This window comes from Apostichopus japonicus, chromosome 14 (genome assembly GCF_037975245.1).
Source record: "Apostichopus japonicus isolate 1M-3 chromosome 14, ASM3797524v1, whole genome shotgun sequence".
Classification (NCBI taxonomy): Eukaryota; Metazoa; Echinodermata; class Holothuroidea; order Aspidochirotida; family Stichopodidae; genus Apostichopus; species Apostichopus japonicus.
Window position 1 is genome coordinate 683,119 of NC_092574.1, and position 26,361 is coordinate 709,479.

Consider the following 26,361-nt stretch of genomic DNA (forward strand, 5'->3'; position numbering starts at 1 on the left):
TGATTAAATGTTGAGCTATATTCCAAGCAGGCAATTTAGATTAAAGGAGCACTTTTCCCCCCAATTTTTTTTTTTTTTAACTGTTTGTAAGCCAAACACGAAAGCTAGAAACAGTAAAAACATGGTAAAGACTAACGCTAACAGCTAATATGGACATAGTCGGAGGTTAAAGCTTCCTCTTTGTGTAATTTCTATCATTTAAACATCGATTATGTTCGTATTTGATATGTTATACATAGTTTGGTTTTTTATTGAGATTTTTCAAGCTGAATACTACTTTAACTGAACAATAAACATACAGTCTGGCAGGATCAGAACCGATGTTTTCAGAAAATCTGGCAAATCTAAAATAATATTCTTTGAGAATCTCCTGGGTATTAATTCTCTAAACTATAGTTTCATTATGAAATTATCTTCTTGTATTTTTTTTCTTTCTGATGTTCAGCAAAGATACACACATTACCATAAAAACATTTTTTCATGCAAAATGAGGGTGAAAGTGAAGCTTACGAAAACAATATCACTTCAAAAATAATTTCAAAACAAAACACTCAATTGAAAAGTAAACAAAAGCTGCAGGCAAGTCTTTCAAACATGTGAGTCTAGTCAAACCAATCCGAAAACAACTGCAATTTGGGGGTGGGGATAGGTGGGGGTAGAGGTTGGGTAGAACAGCACTGATCAAACCGAGTTCACCAACAAAAGTAAAGCAAAGCATTGATTTATGACTCACATAAAAGGTGACATGATTTCTACACTTAAAACCAATCACTTTGTGTAATCATTAATGAAGAATATCAAAACAAGCCATAACTGAAAGATATTTGTTTCCGAGTAAGCTGGCTTTAGTAAGTTGAGATTGATCAATTAATTCCATCTTATCAATGGAAGTTTGTTCAACCTATTGATTTTAACATGAAGTGCAACTCCAGTGGCATGTCCAAGTACTAGCTTCAGTGTCAATTTACCCACACATTTTACTGGGTGGAGTGGGGTGGGGGGGGGGGGAGGAGGGGGAGTGGCTAATATCTCAACTTTTCCCTGTAGCTTATGTACTTTCTTGTGGTACATTCACTGATATTACTTACATAGAACCTAACGGCAGGAATGTCGAGACCATCCGTCATTTTCACCACACTTTAATAAGTACACATGAATCGTATCCTAACGACTGTCACACCAGGCACATTGATAAAACAAAATTGCCCCCCCCCTCCCTTTTATTTTCTCTCTTTCTATTACTTAGTGCTTGTTTTGGATTAATGATGAAGATTTTTACAATTTTTCTAAGCAAGGATACTTAAGTTTTTGGCAGCCCATTGGTAGGTGCGGTCAAGATAATGTTTAATCAAATAACATAAAATAATTTTTGGGATTGGGGGATAGGCCAGCCAAGCTTTTACCTAACTACAGACAGAAAAAAAAGAAAGACTTTCTATTCTTAAGTAAACTGGTACCTTGAACAAACTTTACCATATTATTAGATCTTGATCAATGTTTACAATATTACTAGAGGGTCATCGGGCTGATACAAGTGGTTTACTCTCGAACCAGTGTAAAAGCTTAAATGAAACAGGACACTGTTGTGCTGGTATGAGACGCGTTAGAACACAACAGGTAGAGAGGGCGCTTTTTTCTGTCCTTGTCTACAGTAGCATACCCGTACAACTGCTGTGTAACCTTACACCAACTTATTACGATCTTGTCCATGAAACAAAAAGCCTTATCAGCTGACATACTACCGAACCTAGTAGGTATACTTTATACTAGTACGCAAATCATAAACAATCTATAAATAGAAATAGGTGGGTGGCTCTGCTCTTCATAATCTAAAACAAGAGATATCCTTTAAGAATGTGGACTAATAAAAAAAATGCAGAGGGGGTGGTGGGGGTTGGGGACAAGAATGGAAGGTGGAGGGGGCCAGAGACAAGGAAAATTCCAACGCACCTGTGTTCTGCAAGCATCTCCGTAAGTTATACCTGCCAGAACTTCAGAGATGGGTCCACGGTGCGTCTTATCCCCAAAACGCTCTTGCCTAATCTGAAATTCAAAGAGTAGACAACATCCTCGTTGGTAACATTATAACACTTCTATTCATAGTCTCTCTGCCATTAAGGATGAGGCATTAAAAATTCATGCCTTCTGCCACCACGGTCCTGGCACCAGCTGCAAGGAGCGTGTGGCGTGAGAGCTTAATGCCTCGTTCTGTTGGATGCAGGTGTGACCTCATCACTTATTCATTTCTGGCTAATATGATTACGGAAACTTCACAGGCAGACACTCTTTGGGACATCTATCAAAGATGTCATAATGACAGAACACATAACATAGCACTAAGAAGACACATAACATAACACTAAGAGGACATTGAATAGTGATACTAAGGAGGAGAGATTTAAGAATGAAAAATGTATGTGTTTAAAGTTCTCACAGCAAATTTTTGAGGCTTGCTAAGGGTCTGCTGTGTGTAAAATGATCCTGGGTGGGAAGGGGGTCGGGGGCGTGAGGAAATATACACCCATCCGCTTCAACCTACCATAAAAATACAAAAGTAGTAAATAGCACAACTTAAAAAACTTTCTTGGGTGAACCCTCCCTACATGTGGAAATGGCTACCTAAATGGGGAGTCCGCTCCCTACAAGGGGAGAACCCTACCTACGTGGGGAGTCCGCTTCAACGAATCCAGGGCAACACCCACTAATACACTTTTACATTATCTTCTTTTTTTTTACCATTTTTTCTATAACATACCAGATACATCATTCACTCCTCGGAAGACAGAATTAGGGGAAAGGCGAAAAAATGGAAAAGAAGTGAGAGGAAGGAGAAAGTGGTGAGAAATAACAAAAATAAAACAATCAATTAGAAATAACAGTGTATAACGTCATCAACGTACAGTTTAACCTTCTTCTTGTACTCCTTATGATCTTGTCCCCGTCTTGCAAACTGTTGTGGATCAGTGATAGCGACTGCATCACCACTCTTGGGGTCCTTGTCACCTACCCACTGTGAAAAATGTAATGAGAGAGAAGAGTTGTGGATGATGCATAATCACATTGTCCAGAATGGTTACAATCCCACTTCCCCCTCCCCCCACCAACCCTTCTATCACTGTTCACCCTCTGAAAAGGTCAAACATTTGCTAAATAAATAGCAAACAAACAAAGGATGACTAACTTCTGATAATTCCATCTGTAGGACATTTTAGATTTAGATTTTTTTGTTTCTGGAGTGCTAAAATCAAAACATTTTCATTCACCTTGGCAAGTGCCTCGGTGATGTCTCCAATTGTCAAAGTCCCCAAATTGCCCAAAATTAAGGATTGTGTCGGGTGATTCTGTCGAACGGATGATGTGCCTACCACCAATTACATGTCACTACTACTCAGGTGTATCTTTGTCTTGTAGCCCTCGTCTTCCCCTTCCTCTCCCCAGTCGGCGTACTCTTGGGCTACCTCCACCTTGGAGTATGTGTTTGGCGTGTTCAGCCATTTCGTCTTCTCGCCGGCCTGCCTCCTGTTCAACATCTTGATCGGTGACTCGTATCTGCTCTTCTCAAATTCGTTGTCGTAGATGTAGGTGAAGTTGGTGGAGGCGGCTGGGTAGCCGACGTCGCTCTTGGGCTTCAGTTCGTGTCTCACAAACGGCTTGGCAGTAAATGTAGCCTGTTCTGTAACCCTGTCACAAAATAAAAAGTTCCTGTGATCAAATTTTTGTGCTGGGTGCAGATCTAAGTCACTCTTACATCTAACATCAGCAGCACAACATTCCTCCATCTTTGTCTTCTTTGCTGTTTTACTTATGAAATGATTACATATCAAGTCTTCCACAAGTATCTCTTTACAAATCTCACACATTCGCTGTCATTGGTGCATTCAGGACCAAACTAATTGGAACATTCTGTTTCTATGCCATTTCCATGAAATACTGCACAATTTTGGATGCAGGTGATCTTGAAAATATTTTCAAAATTGGTGGGGTGTGCGACAGATCACTTGTAGGGAGCTTCATGAAGTTCCCCAAACCGATAAAGTATCGATTGTGTTCAATAGCGTATGAAACCATTCTGATTATTAAGTCAAGAGCTTGCCAATACTATACATGTATATATTGAATCTAAGAGAGTATCAAGCTGTAACAATTAGAGTTTCAAGTAAGACACAAATCAAATCAAATGGTGTATCCAACCATCCTGATACGTCACAGCTGTTTACTTTGACTGAACGAAGCTACCTTTTTTTTTTTCCACTGTATTTATTTACAATACCGTAACACATAATACAAAAGAATCAGCAAAAAGACTTACATAAGAAGCTTACATAAAGAAATCATAGAAGTCGTTAAGGTTACACAAATTGTTGTTTTGCTTAGAAATGAAATAGTGAAGGTCAAGTTGAAAGCGAAACTTAAAATAAAATTCATCACATGTGGGATATTGTTATTCAACCTACAAGTATGATTATACTTTTTAGCATGCAAAATTAAAAAGTTCACAGGATTATCCATATCACCAAAATCACCAAAACAAATATTGGTCAAATTAAAAGTACAATTAATTTTAATGCAATTTGAATTCACTGCCTCCCAGAAATGCTCAACGTGACTACAATTATAAAACAAATGTATTAGTGTTTCATCGGCATTCTTGCAAAATGAACAAAGTGGAGAATTAACCATTTTCATTTTATAAAGCAAGCTATCTATGCCTAAAATACGATGAAGAAAACGCAATTGTAGATATGCTACTTTGGGGTCATTCACAGCCGTATAAGGCAGCCTAAAAATCTTATTCCAAACTATTTTCACTGGAAAATTCATAGCTTGCCACTTCATAATAGACGACGGGGGCATGCAGAAACCGGTAATTAGCTTATTATAAACATTTCTGGTTATTTTATGTGTGCGCATGCACATATTAAAGTTATTTTCACTCATTGGGAGCAAAACAGAATCATTGTACCCCCTCCAATAACTAGGAATGGCGTGAATAATCCCAAAGTACGAAGGAAAAGGAAAATTTCTAATATATATTTTCGCTTGAAACGTGTTATATGGAATTAACGATCCATCATTTTTAATGAAATCTTTCACATGAATTGTTCTGTGATTTAAAAGATTATACTGGAAAATTACTTTATTGTTAACCAATATATGACTGTTGTTTAAAATGATTTCATTACCATAATTACTGTCTGGATGATAAAAATTAAACTCAGCCCAAGCCTCACACACTTCTCTGCAAAAAATATTAGAAATAAAAGAAACTGCCTCCTTATTGAAATTACATTTAAAAGGAAAAGCACCACCGAACTGTTTTAGGTACAAATCAAAAAATATTTTCCAGTTTTCCTCTCTGAGGGGCTAAATACCGTTTTACCCAGCTACAGTTTAGACTTTTAATGAAAGATTCAATATCTGTCATATCAAAGCCACCATCTGAACGAAGCTACCTGCTTATCCACACTGACTTCCTACAACTCACTTCTCATTGAATTATCTCACTTAATAAAGCGCATTCGCTTGGTACGCATATGATCAAAAAGCTCATACATTAACTAGCGACGCAATCGGTTGGCAATTAGCATAGTAAATGCTCGCTATGTCTGCCCAGATCTTTAAATGCAAATAAGGCTAGTTTGTCTGCTGCACAGACGTTGCAGGCCAAGTGAGTTGGAATTTTTGCATTTTGAAATCTTACCATATTGTCCATATGTCTCATCATGGCTTCGAACTCCAGTTCACTGACCTTCAGTTTGTGTCCTGTCTCACTGACCCCACCTACGCCCTTGGCAGTCGCTTCGCCGACCTTGTCTCTGACTTCATCCGGTAGGTGGATGACATTATCCAGGCCTACGGCTTGTATCTGTCACGAATAATTAGCATACGGTAATGCATTTGAATGCAGTTTGTTGTTACATTATCGAACACAAGTCTTACGAGCGACTCTTTTAATCTCTCTTATTCCTCCTTTGTCGTTTCTCGTTGCCGACTTTGCTCTGCTGGTCCTAACACTACTAAGGAGATTCTAATATATGCCATCTTATATATGCCATCCGAGGAATGAAACTCAACAATTTCAAATAAGAGGACGACAACATCGTACATGATTTGCCGAAGAAACCATCCGTTTGGCATTTATGCTTCAAAAATACAAGACCCAGTCCTTTCTAGCTTAAATCCGGTTTGAACTTTTATCCTTTTGATGAAACCTTTGAATACTTCTCATTTTAAGCATTTTGTCTTCCATCTCTCTGACAAGGGACAAAAGAGCTAAATACTGCCATTACAGAACAAACACAGAAATGCAATTCTCCTTCAACAGGCAAATATTTGAGCAACTGTCTGTCTGGGCAATAATACTTCATTTGTTTCTATCCCAAAGCACATTTGTCGGTCAACAAAACTGGACCAAACTTGGCTATTTGATAATTTGCTCTTTAATGAACAAAAAGATGTCAACTTCTCTATGGTGGATATAACCAATGCCTGGATTCTGCAAGGCACCTTGATAGCAAACAGGCAAAAGCATTATGTACAATATGTATGAGGTACAATAGAAGCATTGTAACACTATCAGGAAAACGGAAGTTTGTGTTTAGGCGTCTTCTCCATACGATTTGATACAGAATCCTGTGGACGCCTGCGGGCCCAAGCTGAGCTCAAGCAAACTTACAAAGACCCTCAGGAGCATCCCAGCTTTCCTTTCATGATGTTAGTGTCATCACATTAGTATTACTTATAATACGCTTTCTGGCCAAGATGAAGTGCGCCGGCACAGCAATATTTGAAATATACCGCGGAGGATTGAAAAGCTGAAGCCTTTCCAAAATCTCATCGACCATATTCATAGACCTGCTGTTTTAGTATTCTGTGCTTGACTCCATTTTGAATAGATATTTATTCCTTGTGAATGTTATTCAACTTTTATTAGTTTGATTTGTTTAGATTGAATTTGAGCCTGCAGAAATAAATGTTTCAGTTTTGAGTCGGACTAAATTTATTCCAGTCCTTGCAGCCTAACATGTGGTGGACTGAACTTTATTGACATTAGGCTGAAACTTGGAAGAAAATATAATTTTATCCCACAGCGATAGCCCTAGGCCTAAATATCCAATAATGGATGTTCAGAACTTGCTGCAGTTATCCAAGAATATGGAAAATATTGTTGACCCATCGAAGAAGACCAAGCCTCAAAAATGTGTTATTTATTGGATTACTAAAGATCAACAAGTTAGTACAGAGCCTTTAAGTTCGGTGATGGACAAAGAAATTGCAATTGAAAATGCAGTCTGCTTGATAAAGTGGAGAGGAAAGGGGCCATATTCTAGAAAAATCATCAAAATAAGTGGTATGTTGACCTTTTTTCTGTTTCATTTCTATGTGTAATCATTTGAAACTTTCTGACAGTGGCACAATAACCAAGTTCAACTTCTAATTTTCTCCTGTCTTGTGCAACGACAAACAGCATATTTGCAGTTAATAAAATTAATAATCAAATTAAAATAACACATTGAGGCTACATGTGTAGTATATTTCTTGTTTAGGCCTAAACTTATAGGGTTACTACAGTTAAGCTAATTCTTATGGGTGCATGGGGCAATGCCTGTGTTTGGTAATTATTTGGACATTCAGTACTTGGATTTTCCTAGTTTTACCTAGTCAAACTTCACGTTCAAGTCTGACGTTTCTCTTACCGTACTACAGAGATTTTACTTACCATTGAAATAGCGTTATAAAAATGCAAAACATTCAAGTGGTGGGCATGCAGGGTTTAATGTGATTACATTTCTGTTTTTCATATGTGGTTATATGCAAGAAGCCAAACTTTTCATCATTTTAATAATTATTACAGGGGAAGGGGGGAGGGCTAGTAAGGTTATATATAAACTTTGTGACATGTTGTAAGACATGTGTAAACATGCTTGCTTGCAAAAAAGTGGGGTCTAAAGCCACCCATCTCTCCCCCGCGTTGCGACGTCCCTGTATTATGCACTGAATATTATATTTTCCGTTTCTGGTGAGTGGTTATTGTGCCAATGTATACTTGTGCCCTATCATTATTAATTATTTCTATTTGTTTTATGTTCAGGGTACATTCACAGTATGTGTGGCAGAAACCAGTGGACAGAGCCACAGCCACAAGAGATCAACAAACGATTTGCATACAAGTGCAAGAATGCTCCAAGATACATGAAATTGAAGAAGCTGTAGTTTTATTTTTGTTTTGTTTTGTAATTTTATAGCTGTTGAATAAAAAAGGAGGCTTCAGAATTCTGGTTATTCTCATTATTTGTTTGAAGAGTTTTAATCAAGGAGCTAGGACAACAAGCTGGCCAAATTCCTAACTCTCCTTACTTGGAACTGATTAGCATACAAGTATTCAATAAGTATTCGATTAAGTATTCAGAAACCTGTTAAGCCTTCATAAATTAACAGCATACAAGTATTTGAATACTTGCGAATAAGTATTCGAGTAACTATAAGTATTCGTCAGAGCCGAATTATTTAAATGAGCAAATACTTATATGTAAATGAGCTAAGTATTCAAATAGCTATTCCAAAAGCTACTCGAATACCTATTCGAATACCTATTCGAATACCTATTCAAATACCTAACAGGTATTCGAATACTTCACTCATTTACATATTTCGTCTCTGACGAAGGCTTATAGTTATTCATATTAGTATTGGAATACTTATTTTGTACTGTGTGTTATATGGTAAATTTTCTGAATACTAAGGAAATCTTTGAATACTTATTGAATACTTATCAAATATATTCGTGTTAGGTAAGCGTAACTTTATTAGAAAGCAGATAATCCGCTTTGTAACGATAATTGTTTGTTATACCCAGACTCGACAAAAAAAACCACACAGAATGATTGATAAAATTGTAGGTTGACAAAACCCAGACAACCAGCTTTTGATGCTGCAGGGAGAAGAGAGGACCAAGTACTCCCATTCCTGCTCATCAACACCCCCCACTTCCCCCACCACTTGTAATCCCAACCCACTATTAAAGTGTGTTGCTTAACCTTCAAGACATACAAATAAAAAACTCAATTATGACTTTCATAAAAGATCTCTAAGAGAAATTTTTCCCACAGTTTCAACTGGTAGCTTTTCTAAGGATTTACAGTAGCCAAAAGACAATGAAACACATCTCCCAGGTGGGTAACCTTGCCCTTGGGGTCAGGCATCAAAAAGAATATTATGGGAACTTTATCGCTGAATGTCAACATTATTAGTGCACATACATGTTAGAAAGCAAAAATCCCCTACTATGCCTTACTCCAAATCCATGGAGTCAGCAAGTCGCATCAAGACAAGCTATAATTCCAGTCAGACGTACTTTTCAACCGTTGTTATTTTCTATTCATTTCATGGAGCAGGCTTTGCTATTGCAGGTGGCTTTCTGCTGTTACTCAGAGCCTAGTTCGACTCAGGGAAAAGCAAACAAAAGTTTGTACAGAAGCAGAATCTTCAGAGGTGGAGAGAGTAGAGTGTAATGACTATATATTGATACAGAAGTAGACTACGCTATTTGCAAAATCAAGTTCCGTGTAAGCTAGGAGATACAATCATTCCCAAGACAATAAAAATTCCAAACTGATTATATTGTTTGGAAACAGTTTGACAATTTCAGATAACTATTCTCAGAGGAGAGGGTCATATCAAAGATTAACTCAATCCATACCATTTACTTTGTGTTTGGAGTTGACCAATCTTGTCCATTTTCATCCCTCAACCCCCCCCCCCCCCTTCTCCATTCCCGGCTCTTTAGAAAACAGCTTAAAAAAGGAAAACTGTAACTTTCACAGGTCTCCAAAATATTCTGAAACGGAGGAGAATGAAGAAACTGTAACATAACCAGAAAACATTTGGCCTCACACTACTAAGTTTTACAAGCAATCCGACCACATTGGACCAAGTCCAGCTAATTCTTTACCTGTATCTCGCATGCTGCTACACAGTTGAGGGCTAGGAAGTACGCCTCCTCTATGGACCCACCACAGCAGACGATACATGGTTATGCAAGAATAGGATCTTGTTTTGGGTCCAGGGGCCCTGATGATTTGATCCTTCTGTTCCTCCTCGACCACGATCCCCATGCAGTCATTGTACTAGATCTCAAAGCAAAGATTCAAAGCAAAAAATCAAAATCCTCCATATTCTATGACATCTTTGCTTTTAACAATTTGCTTTGTTCAACAACTTGCAGGAAGGGTAATGCTAGGCAAACATATTGAATATTCAAAGAATATTTAAAATCCTCCATAATCTATGACATCATTGCTTTTAAGGTAGTTTTTCTTCTTTTTCTTTTCTTTTATGTGGTCAGCAAATTTATAAAGCCAACAATGTGACAAGTCAAGCTAAAGATCTTAAAAGAAAATGATCAAAATCCAAGTAAAGAAAAATGGAACCTGCTCTAAGAATCATGAAATAATTATAAAGGTGGATACTCACAGCAGCGGCTGCTGAAGTGTGCAAGTGTTAAATGCATTTAGTACCTGGTCTGGAAATATTATTATTATTACTATTGCTTTGGCAGACTTTTAACTTTGAACACTATCTATCAATATGTAGCAACTGCTTTGAAGTTGATGAGAAAAACATCTTTTGGCCGAGAAGCATCCAACATTGGGGTTATTCCACTCATCTCCAGAAGTTATCTGTTGATCCCAAAAAAAATCCCTTAGTTCATTGTTGCCTTTAAATAAAACAGTGAGTGACTTAATTATTTAGATTACACAAAAGAAGGCAAAACTATATCAAGAAAGACAATTGATCAAGTTAGCCATTAGCTAGCATTTGAAAGCAGTAGAGAAGACCAGCATATGCAGAGAAGCCTCCTTGATAATTGAAACATACACTGTTGTTCAATAACTCTATAAACACTACCTGGCAATTGATTGGACATTGTTTATATGTAAAGGATTGGGTGGTTAGAGGAGTCTGGTTGCGACATCCAAGGGGGGGGGGGGGAGATATAGTATGGCAAGGGAAGGCAGAACTCAGTTTTTCTCTTTAAGAGCTGGTATTTTGTTCCCCACTAGCAAGCTCTACATAAAAAAATAGGAGGAAAAGGAAAACAAATGTGTAATAAACAATGCTTGATAAAATCATAAACTAGCTTTTAAATGTTAGAACACTCCTTTAATGCTCAGAAAATATTAAAGAGTGAATGGCTCCTTTAATATTAAGGAGTAGAAGGCTCTTTTAAATGCTTATGCCATGCAACCCACAATGCATCTCATGTCAAAAATTAACATTCTATTCTAAAAATCATGGCTATAACCGACATATGATCAAAAAAATAAGATATAAAATCTTAAATTTGTCCAAAATCCATAACCATCTAAAAAAATATTTGCTTTGTCAATAGATGATAGCTGAAGGGAATCAATACAGCTTATTTACAAAGAAGTAAATTAATTTACTGTTCCAAAACCACGATTGAAGAACTATGGTTACAGAAGCTTCCAATACTCTGGGTCTTATCTCTGGAACAAGTTACCAGATCACATTCGAACATGTTATAAATTTTCTACTTTCAAAAGTCTACTTAAGACCCATTTTTTCACTTGTTCTTTTGTAAATTAATTTACTTCTTTGTAAAGCGCTTTGAGCAGTAACTTTTGTTTACTGATTTGGCGCTATATAAGTCTCATTTATTATTATTATTATTATTATTATTATTTATTACAACTCTAAGTGTACATATGACCAACTAATCCCAGTGCCATGGAATACTATTATGTACCAACGCCAACAACATTATGAACACAACAGTTACCTTTATCGAACACATGGACACGGCCATCTTATACTACAAAAACTTGTGATAAAACTGAGGGTGCTACTGGCAAATACCGCAGAATATGTACAACCTATCTAGCCTTATGCTGTCTACCAACAGAAATCACCTACAATATAAAAATGAAATGCAAGCAAATATGAATACTTGTAACGTCTTCTCTCACATGCTGAAATAATTATTGGATCTAGTACAGTAGTAGCAGGCATATCACATAATATAACACATGCTTGGACCTAAGATGTTTAAAAAGTGAGGAACGAACTTACCTGATTGTACCTGGTCTCCATAGCTGCCCTCAGCATACACTGCAAACGTACATTTTCTGCAACACCTAACTTCACGTCAAACTACAAAAAAAGCATCATATCAGTCAAAATCTTAGAAAAGTTACAAATGAAACATGTTTTTACCTCATAGAGCTTTTGATGATAAACTGACACAGGGAATGTTGATTAAAAATAACAGATATTTTTGGATATATACATAAATCTTAGATTTCGTGTATAAACCACGTTGTCAATGGTCCTGACCACAAACTTTTTCAGGTCCCTTACCCGCAACTTCCTTGAGTTTTGAAGGCTGAAATTGTATACACCAGTTTGAACGGCCGCATTGCAAATAAATTAACGCATATCCCTACACTAGTTTGGAGGGCTGAAATTGCAAATAAACTAGTGCATATCCCTACACTAGTTTGAAGGGCTGCATTGCAAATAAATTAGTGCATATCCCTACACTAGTTTAGAGGGCTGAAATTGTAAATAAACTAGTGCATATCCCTACACTAGTTTGGAGGGCTGAAATTGCAATTATAACTATTGCATATCCCTACACTAGTTTGGAGGGCTGAAATTGTGCATATCCCTACACTAGTTTGGAGGGCTGAAATTGCAATTAACTAGTGCATAACCCTACACTAGTTTGGAGGGCTAAAATTGCAATTAACTAGTGCATAACCCTACATATAAATAGACCTATCAAAAAGCCCAATGCTTGAGATCAATTTTAAGTTGGTCTGACTTCATGAAGTCCTATTTTTATGTTGACACAGAAAGGAACTATGTACTAAGATCCAGATCCACTGGATATTACATTTTAAAAGAAAACAGAGAAAAGGAAAAACTCTTCCCAGTGGCTGCACTGTTCCCCGGAGACCTATTCTTTGGGAGTTTGAGTCGCAAGCCCTCTAGCCACCGATTTACATGGGCGCCCCTCCCTCTGCCAGAGCCTCCTCCCGGTTTAAAAAGTCTAGCTTATCTAGATTTTAAGTTATTTTTTGAGTAGGTTAATTCATTATGTACTAATGATGGAGATTTGGAAAAAGGGAGTCCGGGAGAAGGTTTTTTTTTTAAATGTTTCAAAAGATTGTTATTCATTGGAGCTAAGAACGTAAAATTCTGAACTTGAAAATCAAGAACGAAAAAATTACATGTACAAACAGGAGTACAGAATAAAGAAGCAGAAAAAAGTGCGGGAAGCCAAAAAACAAATTCAAAAGAATGTAATAAAAATATATATCACATTGTAAATGTTAAGATTGCACAGATCAAAACAAAGACTTAAAGCAATGAATGAAACAAAATGGAAGAGAAAGCAATGAAAGAGAATGAAATATTTGGATTTTATGAGGATAACTTTCCAGGGTCTGGCTCTAATGTACTGGAAGGAATACCGGCCTTTCTATATAGACATCTAATTTGGTAGAAGAGTAGGTACAAATACCATTGCAGGGATATTTGTCTGGTTTGGTGGTAAATATAACACATTTTACCATGCCCCGAACTGACTTCAATTCATTAAGGGCATTAAAGCAATAAACATCCACTATCTTTGTGTCAAAATATGAGCTCTCTGTTACATATGTGATGGTGTGTTAACACATTGCATAGAACTCCTGACTATTCTGTCATCTGTGAATAGGACTGCATAAAGCAATTTTAGTCTAGTATGTTAATTATTTAATGATGTCTATTTTCCTCAAGATGAGCTTCATTCTCAAAAGTTATACCTATACTTACATTTTATGCCTTTGTTTGCTAGCTGGGTCATCTACTTGGTTAATTTCAGTGGAACAGGTGTCACTTAACTGTGTCTTCTCCTCTTTACTGCTTGCATGTGTTCCTCTCATTCCTTAATTTGTCCATCAACTTCATGCTCCAGTACTCCTGTTTCAAAAGGAATTATAAATAATATCGAATGCTCTATGTTCACATACTGGGTAATCACCAATCACAATAAATCCCATTCCAACCCCATAGCTTCACGCACACACACACATCTAATCAAATACACACACATGCTGTTCAAAAGCTATTATTTCCTATTCACAGTTGGTTTGGTCTACCAAACACTCTGAAATTCTCTACAAAGACAACGATGCACAGAGCTGACCTTGACAACCTAGGATAAGGAATTATATTTTACCCAGCCCAGCCACAATAGCATGTGCATATAAACATTACTTACTACAGGATGAGCTCCAGGTATGGCTGCCTTTCCCAGGAATGGGTACACCCCGCTGCCTCTGAGTAGTGGGCAGTTCAAGTGCAGCTCGTAGATAGCTCAGCAGCATCTCTCTTCCCAGTCCTGCTGTCAGCACACTTCAAAAGTCAGCCAACCAGTTTGGACCTGTAATGAAAGAAATTAATGAAAATGATATAGAGGGGTCTAATTAAGAAGACACTGCAACTGCATGGCCTCTCTAAAGACTCTCCAATTTCAGGCAGAATATGATCATCAATATCACAACCCTCTGAGTAATGCAAGAATTAAGACTCCATTTGCTCCTGCAAGCCAATGCAGAGATGTAATAGTTGAGAATGTCACCATGGATACATGTTATTGATTACCATCACAGTAACAAGTTGTGCTTAATGGGTGAAATGAAAAGAAGAAGGGATCACAAGGTACAATGTCCAGGCAATGAGAGCTGTTCAGCAAAGATGCCCTATTTCGGAGACGAACAAAACGGTGGAAAGATTTGTGAATCCAAATTACTTACAGGTAAGAATCCACTAATGGTAAAGTGTCTCACAACTGATGCTTATGGCAAGGCATGTTAAGGGTTCAGTAGTACAATGGCTGTAACTACTCATTCTGAAACAGAGAACCTGTTAGATCAAGTTCAGTGGCGGAGGCTTCATACAGTCGGGGGGGGGGGTGGATGCCTCCCTGCCAGACTCAAAATGGACTGCTGGCGCCCTTTTCAGCTTTTTACCACTTTTTACTTATTCGCGATTATTGACTTTTTATTACACTCTCATCTACCTATTGACATTTGTCACATTATCTGCAAAGGGTCAATTCCGGCGATCTAGGGAGTAACTTTACTCAAAAAAATTCTGTACACTCCGCGCCAACCTTTGGTGGCGCTCCGCTTAGATAGTGTCGAAAGCGCCCCTACAGACCCTTCTCGCCCCCCCTGACCAATACCCCTAGCTCCGCCACTGATCAAGTTCTACTCAAGTCACTCCGCAGAGCACTGACTAAAGCAGTATTCTTATCTGATATGTTCCTGCAAAAACTGTAACAAAGAAGCGCTTGACACAAAAGCGCTTTTCAGAGGAGTTGACCTACCCTGTACAGGCAGAGGTGACTGCTTGCAGGAGAGCACTCAAATAAGACCACTGCAACATTGTGAAAGTTTTATCAACATGTTTAAACTGCCTTGCAAAGTGCTACATTGGAAATCATTCACATTGCCCAAAGCATTTATTTCTATGCAAGAGGGGCAGGAAGTACACATTTCCATGTATGCCAAATGCTACAAAGGGTTCTCTGCTAATATCCCACACTGACAGCAGGAAGCTAAACAAAATACCTGAGACACCCACCTGCAGCAAACATTATGGTCCACTCGTTTTGAGACTTAATTCCACTCAAATGTAGATACCATTAATTAGGCTTTCACTGTGACCAATCCAAAACATAGTACCACATTTTCATGCAATAGTCAGTACAGGGACCAGTGCCATACACATAACATATAATGTGCCTGAAGAGTCCATAGCCAGGAAGATGGAAGCTGCAATATTAAAGGTGAGCTCAAATAGTTCATGTTTCCAGACTCAGAAATAGATGCAAAGAAAACAGCAATGTGATGAATTATGTAAGAGAGGCAAGGCATACAGATGGAGGAGAGCACAACTCAGAGAGAGAAGTACAAGCTACATGGTAGAACTATAAACATAAACCAGTCCAGTATCTATAAGAAAGATCAACTGATTCAAGACCAGTTACTCTAGGATGAAAAACTACACTGATCATAAAGATGACAATATTTACCAGAGATGCCAGTAATTTTAGTCTATCCACACTCACTGGGATGAGTTAAAACAGTATCACTCACTCAGGGAAGTAAGCAATCAAGCTGATGACCATGACCTTGGCAAATGCCATCAAACTTGCAAGGCCTTCTGCTGTGTTGCACTGCAAGATACTGTTGAGAGACGTGACACCTCTCTCCACATGTAGGCTGTTGTGGCATATGTAGGGGATGTCAAACGGTTTGGTCCTTAAAATTTCTTTACTTTGCACAATACTTTGAAGAGCATATATGTCACAATGTGGACTCTGCTGCCTCTTCTCTTAGCTGCCAGGGTTAGCATTGTGAAAATAATGCCATATGCTGGTGCCCCTGGCTTACTGGTGGTGTAGGCACCTGTCCACATTCTGCATCCCCTTGTGCCACATGCTGGGGCTGATGTATGTTTTGCCAACTTTTCATTTATGTCATCAGCCCATATGCCATCCAATCTTGGTCTGACATTGTAAAGGTGTGAGTTTTCCAGTTACATATGTCTAAATGTATATAGGCCTATGCTTATTCTGAATGCAGTTTGGGGCTCAGTTCAGCTGATTCTTACACCACATTGAGTAGTAATGTATGCTTTTAAACTTCTGACTGTCGCTTTTGCTCTGCTAGGTACACTGCACAGAAGTAGGCTACTCACCAGATGTACAACTTACCTATCAAATGAGCTACATGTACTACTTAGTGAGTGTAAGTCTGTGATGGTATAAGCTCTGAGGTGATGGGTATTACTTTCACTTTTCCCCTTTGAGGTAGCTGAGAGGTCTTTCACACCTACCCATGCAATCATCCCATTCTTTATCATAAAGTTGAAATTTGATTTCTTCTTGAATATGAAACTTTTTCCTAATTTTAAGTTGCTAACTCTTCAAACTCAACAACTTGTTTCTGTTCTTTTATGGTGAGATCATAGATGTGAGGAGTTCATAAATACTGATTTAGTTTCAGAACCAATTCCACATGTTAATCTTCTTACAACTGTTTATTCAACATCTATGAGAAAAGGTTTCCTCATGTAAGTGAATGAGGTGTCAATGTTCCAAAAGTTTATTGAACCTTTCTGTCCAGCACATTTTTGGCATTTATATATATGTAAAATTCCACCTGTTTTCTGCCATACTTCCTCTGTTGGAAATGGTGTAGTGCAACCCTGCATTTCTGTACTGTAAAGAAAGAAAAAATAGATAACTAAAATCCTGGTTATCAGTACTGAAGGGCTCATTTGTTAAAATTACAATTCATTTTTCTTAATCGTAGTTAACCATAAACATAGATTGAAAAACAGATCTTGTCTCTTACTATTTTTATAAGCAGAACTGCATGTGGATTCCTAACATAGTTAACGATCAGCTATCTGCAGTATTCTGTTCGTAAGGTGTTTGTGTAATGTGGCTGAGCAAGAGTCTTTCCAGTAAAGCTGTTGGAAAAGGGAAGATCACTAATGGAGTAAATGAAAACAATTAAATGATACCTTAAATAACTGTTGACTAGCTGATAAACATATTTATATTCTTAAATGCAATTTCCCCAGATTAGTGATAGTAATATACCTAACATGTGTTCATCCGTGGGTGCGAAAGCAATTATTTACTCTGTCACTGTGAATTTCCCTCATGCAGTGGCATTGCTGGCACGACTCTTGCTCAACAGTGTTCATGTTACATTTGCAAAGAAAAAGTTAAGCTTACCTTCTAAAAGGTTAAGTTAATCTTAAAAGTGCTAGTTCAAATAGGTTAAGGAGGTTGGCTTCTGCAATTGCGTAGGCCTACAGCACACATACTTTATGCTTGACCTTATTAGTTTAGATTAGTTTAGTAAAGAAAAAGGATCAGGAGGGACACTCAAGTCCCCATCAAAGACCCTATAGGAGAGGGAAGAAAACTGATGACACAAACGATCAGACCCGATTACAATGCTTAAAGTGCTTGTCCAAAGCATTCTTAAACCCATTCACACTACAGTACTTGCAAGTACAACTTTCTCAGGCAAACCATTCCACTCATTCACGACCCTATTAGAAAAAAAGTTATGCCGAATATTAATGCTACTTTGTGACTTGTGGAGTTTAAGACAATGACATCTGGTACAACCACTATTAGCAAACATGAAAAAATCAGTGACTATCAAGATACTTAATCAAGATATCACTTTTATGAAACCTACGTTTGAGTTGAATCTTGGACTTGGGTCACTGCATAAAATAGATCTATGGGAAAACTGTCCATGAACTTGTGTTTGAGTTACTTTATTTCTCTGAAATTTAGTGACTCTAGCCCTGACTCGTCGCATAACTGGTAATAGTTCCTGAAAACTCCACATGAATTGAATATGGACCACTGAATCAAGAACTACTGGAGACTAATAATTCTTCACATCCTTAGCTAGATGAAGTAATGGTTTCTAATACAAACGGTATACTTTATCAACCCCGTTCTTGAACCATTGACCAGAAAATTGTGTCCTTTCTGGAGAGAAGTATTGAAGGAGAACCGGACTGATGGTGTGCTATTTATAATAATCCCTCTGCCTAATACAAATACCAAGGTATTTAATTAAAAAATAGTGAATTGCACATAAAGCACCTAAGGCGACATCTTTGTCGCCCTAGGTGAATTCATCTCTTTTCACAACACTTAGGACGACATAGCATAAACTCACCACTTAGGGCGACGATGGTGATTTAGTGTAATTTCGTCACACTGGACCATTGTTCTCCAGTATGTGCACTATTTATAATAATCCCTTTGCAAAGTACATATAGCAAAGAATACAATTAACTAGTTAATTAATTTCACATATACATGATGCCCTATGTGAATTTAACTCTTTCCACAACACTTTAAATAAATAAATTGGGAAAGACAAAACACCAGAGATCTACAGTCAATATGAAAAGATGCCTTTATACAGTATTTAGAACTGCTCAATGGGATCATTACAACTCAAGCTGGATCCTAAACCTGAAAATTTTCAACATATGAATTCTGGCCATTAACTTACATCACTAATAGTTTCAGAATTTGACTCCTGTTCATTTGTCAGTTTATTGAGTTATCGTAATGACAGGCTGTTAGCATTACACTCATAAACACACATACTGCTACTTCACAAAAATGCATTGTGTTACATATTGAAACAATTTTACATAACACAAAACAGCATGGAATGAAAACAATATGACAAAAACAGGGAGTTTGCAGGAGCTCACCAGGACTCGCAAAAGCCTTCAAGATCTTTGCAATCTAGACACACCTCAAGGTGCCCCTGCATACTCAAGCATGACATATAGCCCTTGTTACTAGGATATATTGGAATTACTGGATAGGAGTTTGCCCGACAGTGCCAAGTCTCATTGCAGGAAGTCCACTTCATCTCATTTGTTGTATGTAAGAAGAAGTACCTGGAAAGGAAAAAATAAGTTACTCATTACAACAATGTTGCATTTCTATTGCAATTTCCATTTGTTCCTTTACCCTCTGGATTATCAGGTATAAATGAAAACTTTCATTCAGCTTTTACTTAAAATTATCAGAATTACTATTAAGAGCAACAAACTTATAAATCAGATACAGACTATCATCTAAACCCAGCCTTACAAAATGTGCATCCTCATTGTATTGATGCAAGTTTATCAGTCAGATCTAACTGGTGCCATAATACCTCTTTCAAAAATGACTAATTCCCTGCAAACCTAAGCAAATTCCCAATCAGTTTCAATGTTAAAGGTAGTCTGTGTATGACCCAAATTATAGGATGCTATAATTGCTAGAAGTTTTCAACAAGTTACTTTCATGGAGGCCCTTAGTCCAAATTGTTCTCAGACATTCTTAATGAACACACAAGATGACTGAATGTCCCCGTGAGGTAAATTTCCTCAAAAGTGGTAATAAAAACAGTTTATAGAATTTTGACCAAAGGTGACCATACTTGAATATTTGCATATTTTGGGCCAACATGGCATAATTTTAAATAATATATTGAAAAGTTCACTTTTTTTTTTTTTGGTGTTGCTTTGATGCTTTTCACAGAACAATCTATATCTCTTACTCATCTAAAAGTTTGCACTGGCTTTGGTTACAGGAAGTGCATGATGATGTGTAAACTGCACCAAGGAATTCTAATGCATCCTCCTGTGCAGTTGAATCAAACTCTGGAAGAATCTGTTTCAACCTTGCGAGACAGGAGGCCCATGAAGTTCAGGTTGAAATTGCGTGGAAGAGAGCTTTGATTACTTCCATTAATTCAGAGCTATGTTCATTATAGTGTTGAATGATGCTGTAAAGAAGCTAAAAAAAGAAGGAAAATTTAGATTTGTAGGAAATCGACATCTGACATGGGTGGCTCATCAATATAAGTGGAAAAGATTTGGGTTGCAACCTTCATTTTTATCTATTTTTTGTTAATGATTGCTTGATGTTTCAAAGCACTTTCTTGGAAGTCTGTCACTAGCTTCTGTAGCTGAAAAGTTACTCTCATCAAGTAAAATGATAAACACATCATATCTTAATAACCATTTGTTGGAATATGCTACTGGGAGAAAGGAGTAGAGGTATCATGAACTTGACAAAGAGAGTGCCCATGTTGGAAAATCTAGTATATTTGGGGGATAATAAAACTTAAAACCCTTCATTGTTGAAGTGAAAATTATGATATTCTGCAATAAGTGCCAATCCTTGGGATGGGGTTGGAACATCACAAAATGCCCCTTGCAATTGTGCTGATATAGGTTGGGTTTTTCCCTTTACTTCTCCAGGCATAAGGTTTTGTCAAGTATATGGTCCTGGCACAGTAAAAGTCTTTCATTTTTCAACATTTCCAGGTGGGGAGGATCAAGTCACATGAAGTCTTGCACCTCCATAGCTTGCAATCCCTGCCTTAATGAATTATTTCTAAAGCTGCATGGGTTGTCTTAGGTTATTTACCTTTAATTTGAATTTGAAGGACCACTGCATGCTTTTAAGACAAAATTGCAAACTGGACAAATTAAGAAATATGATGTCCTTTAAGTTGGCTGAATTGGGACAAATTCATTCCAAAGTCATGACTTGTTTTCTGAATTTTCTCTGTTCTTTCAACTTCCCTGTACATATTGGTCAAATGGTTTAAAATGAGTTGTATGAATAGTTGATAAAGCTGATATATTCTGACAAGTTGACAACCAGTTATTTCAATTGAATCATTTTTAATGAATTGTCTCACTGTAATTATTGATTGAGTGAGTGATCAGTCAATTAACTAAATCATTAATTGAGTTAAAGTTCAATTAAAATTAGTTAGGGGAATCAATTAAAACAAGATCATGAAAATTAGATGACCTGTATGACTGAACTTTTCCTTTGAACTTGTTAGAGCAGTTTAAAACCTGTATGTGGTACTTCTAGCAACTGTCAAGTTGGAAAAAAAGAAAGTTCTCTTTACATTTTGAATAGCAATTTGGATTTTAGAGGACAAATTATTCCTTGCAAATAAATGCTTTCTTGAGTTCATTCATTTCAATTAGATGGCATATTGTTAATTGTTGGTGACAATAAAATTCAGATTTCAACTGAATCAATTTGAGAAGCTATACAGTATTAAATTGATTTTCATATGTTGGATGGTTATTTGCTAAGAACCAATAAATGCAGATCTATACCAATAGCATGGGTACAGTCTTACAAGTATAGCTGGTACTGTAATAATTTTCAGAGTCATGTACCAACAAGTTATCAAGTTATCCCAACCACTGCAAATATTACCATTTTTGGGTGATATATGTTGAAAATATCCCATGCATGGAAATTATTGATTCAATATAGTTGCAAGCAAATTTGAAAACTCGAGTATACTTACACATTGCTTAATTTCAACGTTTTTATCTGTAAAACATGGCACCATATAGCAAAGTTAATGAAGTGTGATGATTATGTCCTAAGAAACTGGCCAGCGTCACAATATCCCTGTATCTGTTACGTCCTGAGATATTGGCATAGCAACACAACATCTACTTCCATACTTGCATAATGCTGAGCTGCAGACACTGGCCTTTGTGGCAAGATCTTGAACACATATATTATGTATACTGTCTATCAAATATACTGTATGTATAAAATTTATCCTTATTTTTTTTTAAACCAACAGAAATTTAAGATGGTCAATATCAGTCCCTATTCTGGAAATGCCTCTATGAGGATTACTGTGATGATAGAATCAATGTTGATGAAAGAATAAATGTGACTTCATGCAGTGTTTTACAACCTGTATAAAATTAATACTCCAACCACACATGCAAAGTGCAATGTGGTTCCCAGCTACACCACTCTTTGGGGAAATGGTAATTTGATGGCTGTTCTTCCTGCAAACTCAGTCTAGACAGTGTGTTAGATTATCAACTCAACCAACTTTGGCCAAGTTCCTGATGTTGTCAGCTGCAAGCCAGGAATCTCATTGGGTTGCTGCCACCACCATGAAGATTTAAGCAGTATATCATTTCTACCATAACAACAACACTGGAATAGTAAAGCAACATTACCATAATGATGCTATATCACAATTCCCTTTTGAATTAAGCAATATGTTAAGGGACATTTTCTTAATATTAGTTTGTTCAATATATGAAAAATCAACCAAGTTAAAATGCATTATGGTTCCATGATGTAACATGAGTAATTTGTGTATGCGTTTGTTTGTGTGTGGGGGGTGGGAAGGGGGTTGCACACACTTAATAGTAATTAAGGTTCTACAAATATTAGAAAAAGCTAACAATAATGATTGAGATGCTACAAACATGGGCGAAAATGGAAAATATCTGCCAAGAAAACGAGACGGACTATTCCTGCAGGCTATGAGGTATCATTATGTTAAGTATCAACTCAAATGGAATAAAATTCTTCCGATTCTGTGTTTATTAGGAAATATCAGCTGCACCCTATTTTGTCACACATCTTATCAATATGCAGCAAAATAATAGCACTGAAAACATTGAATTGTGTAACCAACCTGCTCAGCACAATAAACTTTAGTCATACCATATATGGTTGGTGAGCAATTGCAGATCAGGTTTTAATGTTATGCCCTGCCCACTCATTTCGTTGCACAATATCTGCACCAAAAGCAATAACGACCCTCCTTAGCTCATCATTGCTGCAAGGATCACCTCAAACCAACCTACCATTCTTCAGATTGGAGCTAACAAGAGAACGTCAGCTAAAATCTATTTTGGTCCTATTTCTTCTTCAAAGGAATGCCTGTGGAACTGTTAGTATGTGTGTACAGCCCTTTCTCATTCACAGCCTTGACTCCATACGGACCAAGCCAAGAGTTTCCAACTTCCCTCCTCTTCGGGCATCCTTTCCTGCATTCCGGACAAGAACACTAGAACCAACTTTGAAGCTCTGAATAAAACAAAATCCAGCAAATATACATAAACATCATAATACAATGTATATGTTGCCATTCATTTAACTACAGTCAGTTTTCAATGCACAACATAGCATTATGTAATAACCTGTTTTGATTGCTGCCTTTAGTCAAAATTCTTTTTCTTGCCGTTCTTGGGCTTTGCCAATATTTTCTTTCACAAAACCTTTGATTATGTCCTGCGACTGTGACATGATTTGTAAAACCCTCTCCCTCTGTGCATCGCTGCAGCAAGAGATTCTGGTTGGACAATGGAGTCTTCAATGTCCACTGGTAACAATGGCTCTCTGGATATATGAAGATAAATTAACAATCAATTATTCCCAACACTTTGTTGACTGAAGAATATTTAATTTTTTTTATATTTTATTTTCGCTATTAAGACCCTGGAACCATAAATTTGAGTCACATCACATACTCAAACCAGCAGAAATATAAAACCAAAGTATATTCTGTGCTGTTATAGGTCCAAATTGCATACCAGCCCAAAATATGATATATAGTATATGAAAAACAAAACCAATGTCAGTGGCATTAATTGCATGTATCTTAATTAATTGGCATGCTTTTATAGTTTAATGAATGTTCATCTTTTGTACTTGCTGAAGAGTGTACCATATACAGAATTAATCTGTTTATTTGTTTAGGTGTTGTAACTTACATAGGGTTATTGGTGGTCCTCTATTTAGCAGTTTTTCCCAGTACCTGGGATGTGTCGAATGAGATTTTATCCTATAGAGGATCAGTGTAGCTATGCAGGATTTGTCCAAACTCTCTTGTCCCTGATTGCTTTTCTCTGTACAGTATATGACCTTTACAAATGTAAACCTCTATTCAGCAATGGTAGGTTTGAATTATTACAAACCTTCCAAACATCACAACGAAAGGAGAAAGACCTGTTGAACCATGTTTTGCTGTACGGTACCCCATGAGAATCGAAGACAGTGTTTCATCCCAGTCATCTTGGTTTTGATTGACAACTTTGATGAGTGGCATTTGCATTTTGCAGAGTTTGGTTGAATCTTTCATCCAGCCCATTGGTCTGTGGGTGGTAGCTGAAGGATACTCTGTGGCCCACCCCTGTCATGTCAAACAGGGACTTGTTCAGAGCATTAACAAATTCTCCTCTCTGGTCTGAGATGACAATTTTCATGCACCCAAATCTAAATAAATGAAAAATTAAACAAGTTGTTAAAGTACTGGTTATGAGTATGCTATTGTCGTGTTACAGAGCAGACGTCACTTACTCTCTTTGTTGGGATCTGGGTAGGAGTTGAAATTTAAGCCCCAATGAATGAGCTGGAGCTTGTGGATTAAACACCAAATGTTTCATCCCCTAGAGCAGTGGGTAGTTTCACTCAACATTCTATTAAAACGAAATGTAGTGTAAGCAATGAAACTTGAAATTTTCAACATGTTACATGATGTTGCATGTTAGTCGCAATTTAACCTTGCATCTCATGATATGAAACACTAACATGTTAGGACAGCCCTTGAACAAAGCAATTAAACGTACATTAAACTAATGACACTATACTCAAATTGACAGTTGAATGATCCATTAATTAATAGTTTTGTCATCTCACCTTCATTCTGCCATGGATTGCTTCATTAGTCATCTTAATTCCTTGCATACCTTGAAGGTAGCCATCTTTATCAATCATATCTCTCCTGAAACTTGCCTAATAAACTCCCTTGTTATGGGATCTTAGCATCTATTACGATTAAAACATAAGACAAGATGGCAATCTATGGTACTCATCTCTTTTATGATGGAATGGATCTACAATGAACTTTGACCTTGACCCTAAACAACTGCATAAGTTCTAATTTAAAATTTGTCTCATGATAGTCAACATATTTGTGGTTTAATGACTTTTTCCAGAAATGGCTACACATTCTGGGTATTTGACCTTTCACCTATGACATTTAGACAATCACCAAAGATCAAGTTTACAGTACATGGTCAGGCACCTACCAACCAAGTTTGAACCTGATCGGACTAACAGTGTAGGACACACTCTTTTGCACAATTTAGACCAATTTTAACTTTAACTCAATTTACCCGTTAACTACAAGCCTAAACAGCTAAATCTGTCTTGTTTTAAACTTTGTCTCTTCATTCTCTACATATAATGTGGTTTAATGCCTTTGTCCAACAAGTTGGTATGCAGAAAATGGCTAAAAACTAATTTTTAGATTTCTTGACCTTCGACCTCTTTGACGTCATCAATCACGCAGGCATGAGTTAACATGGTCAGGCACCCACCCACCAAGCTTGAACTCGACAGGACTTGGGGTCTAGGAGTTTGCGACATACTTAATTTTGCTCACTCACTCACGCACACACACACACACGCACACTCACTTACATTTTTGATGTGGGGTGAAGTACAATATCTCATCTCCCTATTCATTACATGAAGGGAGATGAGATCAAAACAAACTCAACACAAGGTCACAAAGAGTTCTGCTTTACAGCAAGAAATAGATAGTGGTCTACAGGTACTTTAAAATGCACTGTGCAGTTTTCAGTACAGTCAACTGTTTATATTGTAAATTTAAAAATCATATCGTTTAAGCAGCTTATTTTAGCCGCCCACCCCTCCTCCACTCACCCCCACCCCAAATCCACTTCTATTTACCTTCCCAATCCTTTACAACTTGAGATAGTTTACAATGTTGTTACCAAGACACAGTGTTACCTTTCAACCAGTTACATTTATGGTAAGTAAACATTCGCTTTGGGATTATCCAATAACTTGTCTCAATACATTGCATTTACTTTTCCCAGTCAGTTTCTTATTTTTGAATTGTTTTACAA

The 26,361-nt window shown here is 37.2% G+C and overlaps 1 protein-coding gene and 1 long non-coding RNA gene across 23 annotated transcripts in view; one reads left to right on the forward strand and one right to left on the reverse strand.

Moving 5' to 3' along the window:
* The window catches only part of LOC139979699 (uncharacterized), a 44,285-nt gene that overhangs the window by 14,598 nt on the left and 3,326 nt on the right, over positions 1–26,361 (reverse strand). For 5 of the 22 annotated variants that reach the window (XR_011797271.1, XR_011797264.1, XM_071990742.1 and 2 more), the window contains exons 3-19: positions 24,403–24,700; positions 23,626–23,824; positions 23,290–23,512; positions 20,187–20,425; positions 19,348–19,539; positions 17,439–17,556; positions 16,112–17,302; positions 15,661–15,851; positions 14,294–14,455; positions 13,846–13,992; positions 12,104–12,174; positions 10,474–10,679; positions 9,953–10,127; positions 5,702–5,866; positions 3,366–3,681; positions 2,901–3,010; positions 1,951–2,043 (exon numbers count right to left, since the gene is read on the reverse strand). The gene's annotated coding sequence lies outside the window, so the exon portion shown is untranslated. Of the gene's footprint in view, positions 1–1,950; positions 2,044–2,900; positions 3,011–3,263; positions 3,682–5,701; positions 5,867–9,952; positions 10,134–10,473; positions 10,680–12,093; positions 12,175–13,845; positions 13,993–14,293; positions 14,456–15,660; positions 15,852–16,111; positions 17,303–17,438; positions 17,557–19,347; positions 19,540–20,186; positions 20,426–23,289; positions 23,513–23,625; positions 23,825–24,402; positions 24,701–25,123; positions 25,375–26,361 lie in introns of those variants that run through there. The other 17 variants (XR_011797274.1, XR_011797278.1, XR_011797268.1 and 14 more) reach the window with 17 other exon arrangements.
* On the forward strand, positions 6,970–8,274 carry LOC139979700 (uncharacterized). The gene is made up of 2 exons (XR_011797280.1): positions 6,970–7,351; positions 8,093–8,274. It is a non-coding gene; the product is annotated as an uncharacterized lncRNA (long non-coding RNA).